The following is a 6,005-nucleotide window of genomic DNA, read 5'->3' on the forward strand; positions in this document are numbered from 1 at the left end:
AATTGTTCAATTAAAAAAATACAAAGATATTTTAGCTAAACAAATGCAAATACTACAACTAAATATAACTGTCAAAAATTAATTTACGAAACAAAACTTTCTTGGATTGGATAAAACCAAGGAGATGATATTCTTTTTCTATTTTTCTTTTGGGAAAGAAACGGACAAGAAATAAGAAATAACAAATAAATGCTAAATTTCTATGAAATAATTAAGAAAATACTTGTGACTATTTTTGTAATTTTTAATTTTATTAAAAGTAAGATAAACTAAAATAACTAGACATAATATCAGTTAGTTAAAATAAATAAAAATAAATAAACAAAAAATATTTTTGTAGTTTTTTTTTCAAGAGAAAATAAAGCAAAATTATCAAAAATAAGCAAAGTAACAATATTATAACTAAAAGAAATATTTAACACTAAAAGGTGTAGAAGTCCCGGGGAGGGTCAAAAATTACATGTCTACAGCTGCCCCTCTTTGATTGGAAACACGAAGATTTTTCAGACAAAGAACGACGAGACAGGTTTTTTGACCTGACCCTTATTTAGAGATACCAAAAACTAAAGAGAGGAAACTGTGACCGAACCCTGGTATATGAGCTGCCTACATATACTTGGCTATAAAGGAATCAGGCCACGTGTAGTTCAGAAGTAGAAACAGTGATAGAGTATCGAGGTGGAGAGCCGATTGAGGTGCCGCCGAGGTTCCGGTCCGCTGTGTTGTTATTACATAAAATCAAAATCTAAAAGAACTGAGCAAGCCTATCAGCTATGAGTTACAAGATTCCTATCTATAAGTCTACTGAAGCTTGATCTTGAATCTTGAATGGTTCTTCATGTAGACTTTTGATTTGAACCTTGATACTTGCTAGCTGTAGGTGCTGATTCATTTTTCCACGACTTCTTCAGATCAAGACCGGACATGTAGTGCTCATAACTTCAACCATGTCTTGAGCAGTTCACATCTTTCATCTGCTTCGGCATTTGGATTTATTTCTCTCTTTTTGTTTTTTTTCGTAAAGAGACTACTTTTGTTGGTCACCTCGGACTGTTGACTCGCATTCTTGAGGCGAGCTTCTGCTACTTCTAACTTGAATTGAATTCTGAAATCACATCCCTCGTTATCTAGGTATGAGCCTGTACTGACTTGAAACCTGAATTGACTCTGAAATGGACTCTAAAATGCCTTCCATCATTCTCCAGATGGGTGACTGCAATCAAAATAACAAAACAAACAAAATTTTCTACTGTAGTTTTTACTATGAAAATTTGTGAGTTATTTGAAAAACTGTAAACCGCTTAGGATATTGATGCAATGATGAGAGTAAACTAAAGAGTCGACTAGGATGTGTGTCTCCTAGGGATGCAATCAAACGACTTAAACTAGGAAATGCGTCTCCTAGAGATGAAACTTGAATGAACCAAACTAAGAAGTCTCCTAAGGATAAAACTTCAATGACTCAAACTAAGAAGTGCAACTCCTAGGAATGAACTTAAATGACTCAAACTAGGAAGTGCGTCTCCTAGGAATGAACTTAAATGACCCAAAACTAGGAAGTGTGTCTCCTAGGGGTAAAATCTCAATTTAGAAAGTGCGTCTCCTAAAACAAAATATAATTTGAAAGACCCGAACTAGGAAGTGCATCTCCTAGGGGTAAAATCTCGGATGTAGGAAGTGCGTCTCCTAAACCAAAATATAACCTGAAAGACCCAGATTAGGAAGTGTATCTCCTAGGGGTGAACTTAGATGACCCAAAACTAGGAAATGCGTCTCTAAGGGGTAAAATCTCAATTTAGGAAGGGCATCTCCTAAAACAAAAATATAACTGGAAAAACCCAGACTAGATAGTGCGTCTCCTAGGGGTGAAACTTCAATGACTCAAACTAGGAAGTGCATTTCCTAGGGGTGAACTTAAATGATCCAAGCTAGGAAGTGCATCTCCTAGGGGTAAATCCTCAATTTAGGAAGTGTGTCTCCTAAAATAAATTATAACCTGAAAAACTGAGACTAGGAAGTGCGTCTCCTAGGGGTGAAAACTTCAGTGACTCAAACTAGGAAATACATCTCCTAGAACAACAATATAATCTGGAAGACATAGTCTAGGAAGTGCGTCTTCTAAGGATGAAACTTCAATGACTCAAACTAGAAAATGCGTCTCCTATGAATGAACTTAAATAACCCAAAACTAGGAAGTGCGTCTCCTAGGGATAAAATCTCAGTGACTCAAACTAGGAAGTGCGTCTCCTAGGGGTGAACTTAAATGACCCAAACTAGAAAGTGCATCTCCTAGGGGTAAAACCTCAATTTAGGAAGTGCGTCTCCTAAAACAAAATATAACCTAAAAAACTCAGACTAGGAAGTGCGTCTCCTAGGGGGTGAAAACTTCAGTGACTCAAACTAGGACGTGCATCTCCTAGAACAACAATATAAGCTGAAAGACCTAGACTAGGAAGTGCGTCTCCTAAGGGTGAAACTTCAATGACTCAAACTATGAAGTGTGTCTCCTAGGAATGAACTTAAATGACCCAAAACTAGGAAGTGCGTCTCCTAGGGGTAAAATCTCAATTTAGGAAGTGCGTCTCCTAGAACAAAGATATAATCTGAACGACCCAGACTAGGAAGTGCGTCTCCTAGGGGTGAAAATTCCAGTGACTCAAACTAGGAAGTGCGACTCCTAGGGGTGAACTTAAATGACCCAAACTAGGAAGTGTGTCTCCTAGGGGTAAAACCTCAATTTAGGAAGTGCGTCTCCTAAAACAAAATATAACCTGAAAAACCTAGACTAGGAAGTGTGTTTCCTAGGGGTGAAAACTTCAGTGACTCAAACTAGAAAGTGCGTCTCCTAGAACAACAATATAAGCTGAAAGACCTAGACTAGGAAGTGTGTCTCCTAGGAATGAACTTAAATGACCCAAAACTAGGAAGTGCGTCTCCTAGGATAAAATCTCAATTTAGAAACTGTGTCTCATAAAATAAAAATATAACTTAAAAGACCCAGACTAGGAAGTGTGTTTCCTAGGGGTGATGTGTGATCTTCTCAATTGCCTTTGCATAACAGAATTGGGGCATTACACCTGAAAAATTCAAGCTTTGATATGAACATAGCCTTCATCCCTATTTCAAACAAAGAAAACTTGTGAGTTTAAAATATGGTGGTTAGTTTGTGGCCTTGACTTTGAGGGCGATTGCTCCTTCAGTTCCCATGATAACTTTGATTTCAACTTGAAAGACCTTGCTGGTTTATTGACTAACCACTTTCTCTATCACCCTTATCACAAAAATACCTCTGATCCATTCAAACCCAATACCCTTTATCTGTTGCATTATGCTCACGAATTGACATTTACCGAATCTTTGTATTTCACATGAATCCCAAAGCATGTTGATTGTTACCAACTCAGTGCACATACTATTCTTTTTTGACATACGCCACTTTGATGTGCTATCCAGATTCCGCTTTGTGCAATTGGAAAACTAGTAGTAGATTCTGAAGTCATTTCTTTACTTGTTCTGACAAAATAGACTCCAGAGAACTTAAACAAAGCAAGAAGAACAGAGTTAAGGGGACAACAGAAAGATATGACATCTAACAAGAAAATCACCGACTAGAAACTTGTCAGATATAGATACCAACTCTAATGACGTGACATGTATTTTGAATTAAAGTGGCCTAATCTGTTAAACAAGTCTAATGTTCAACTCTTGTTGTGCCTCTAAGCTGTGAAACTGGGCTTCAACACTCCAATTGTCCCATTTGATCCACAATCCTCAGTCGATTTGTAGTGCCCTAAAGGGTTTTCACCATCAAGCCTCTCTCATTTTGCTCTTTTTCTGAACTCACCGTCGCCTTACGGTTCCCATGAGGGTTTCACCGATAAGACTCTCTCATTTATCATTTTCTCTCTTTACAATGAGAACACGGTATTACCCATGATGTAGGAAAATCATACTTTAACCACACTTGATTTGGCATCCTCAAAGATTGGTCGGAAGGTCTTTCTATGGACCATAATGTAGGCTTTTGGATTAGGTTGGAAAGAAAGGGTGGCATGAAAGCTCAAAATAATTTAAGATGAAAGGGTTCAAAATTATAACTTTTGGAATCAGATCTTTTGGCCAAAATTAAAACTTCTGCTCCAGTTTCTTAGATTTTGGGGAATTTTTTTTTCTTTTTTTTTTCTTTTTTTTTTGGATTTTTTTTGGATTTTTGTTCTTCTTTTTTTTTTATAGATTTTTTCTTTGATGGGACCGAACCTCAGAGTAAGGCTGCCTAGGAATCCTTAAAAGGAATCAGGTCGAACGTAGTTGCAATACAAAGTTGGTTTTTTTTTTCTTTTTTTTTCCTTTTCTTTCCTTTTCCTTTTTTTTCTTTTTTTTTCTCTTTTTCTGTTCTTTTTCTTATTTTTATTCCTTTATCTTTTCTTTTTCTTTTCTTGTTCCTAACTCTACTTTTGATTCCAAAAGAGGGGTATGAAGCAAAACAAATTAAGGCTCAAAAGGAGTAGCAAAAGATAAAAGTGTTTGGGTAGCAGAATAAAATGTCTTCGTCATACCAAACTTTAAAAATGTCAGGTACACATATGCAATTGAAGGTAAGAAAAGAAATCATACATAGTATCTACTAATGGAATCAACACAAACAGAAAGTGCCGACGGGTAATACCTTTGTCCCAATAAATGATCCTTGCCAATTAGAAACAAACTTGACTCAACCTTATCTTGATGTGGAAGAATGCATTTCAACACTGACTGATCTACCTCAAACTGCTTGAGAGACATTTCCTTGTTGTGTGCTCTTATCAACTTCTTGATTTCCTAGACTAACTGCCTCAGTTTCACTCCATTCAAGCTTCAGGTTATCTCAGAATGCGTGAATCTTTACTTGTTTTCTCAAATGCATCCTTTTATCATATTCAAAACTATGTGATTGCTTCGTGATTAAACTATTTATCAAGACCAGGCTGAGAATTATGCATGCATGTCATGTCACTAGAGTCAGCATGAAAAGAACTATAAAAGGAAAAGTGACCTATAACAAAAATAGACTAGAACTAACAGGAAACATGAGACTGCATTAGACAGACGGTGAAAAAGGTTTGAACAAAACAAGCAGAAGTGACATGGGTTACAGCCCCGGAACAATCCTAGATAACACTAGACGAGTTACTACCACTAAACGAACTAGGCAAAATAAGAAGCAGAAGATTTTGAGCCACAAGACAATGTCCGGATTACAACCCTGAAATGACCCGAAAAACAGAAATGACAACAAAATAAAACCACCAAAACTCCTCACTGGCTAGCCAAGAAAGGAGTGTCTTTTCAATTACCAAACTTGACATCTCAGCCACTGGATTGCACATCAAAATTGTTGGGGCCTTCACCAATTTCAATATCATTAACTTCAGTCAGCAAGTTCCCAAAAGGATTCTCATTCTCCCTGTCACCACGCATCTCCCTAACAAAGTGTACATCATCATGTGCATGTAAAGGATTTTGTGCGATATTCTGGGTGTCACTGTCCTGGACCACAATTACCCCTTCTTGAATCATTCTTTCTATCTCCCTTTTCAAAGCACGACAATCTTCAATGCCATGCCCTTGGACATTAGAGTGGTACATGCACCATACAGTAGGATCAAAACCTTTTGCATATGGGTCCGGAGTATAGCCGAGGAGTGGCTCAATCAGGCCAGACTGTTTTAGCTTTTCAAACAAGCTTGTGTAGGATTCTCCGATTGGAGTGAGACTATTTCTTTGCCTTTGTTCCCCTCTATACCCCTATTTCCTAGGGTTGTTGGGTGCTTGAAAATGTTGTGAAGGCGAAAAAGTATTATGTGGTGTTGGTGTTTGCCATAAGGAGTGACCTAGTGGTTGAACAAATGACTGGACGTTGTTCGGAGGATAATACTGAGGTGGATTATGTAGAGCTTGAGGATAGGTTTGGGGTTGGGGTCGGGGTTGAAGCTGAGTATATTGGTGAGGAGGACCCGTTGGGCCGT

The sequence above is a fragment of the Nicotiana tabacum genome, chromosome 10, assembly GCF_000715075.1.
Source record: "Nicotiana tabacum cultivar K326 chromosome 10, ASM71507v2, whole genome shotgun sequence".
Taxonomy (NCBI): Eukaryota; Viridiplantae; Streptophyta; class Magnoliopsida; order Solanales; family Solanaceae; genus Nicotiana; species Nicotiana tabacum.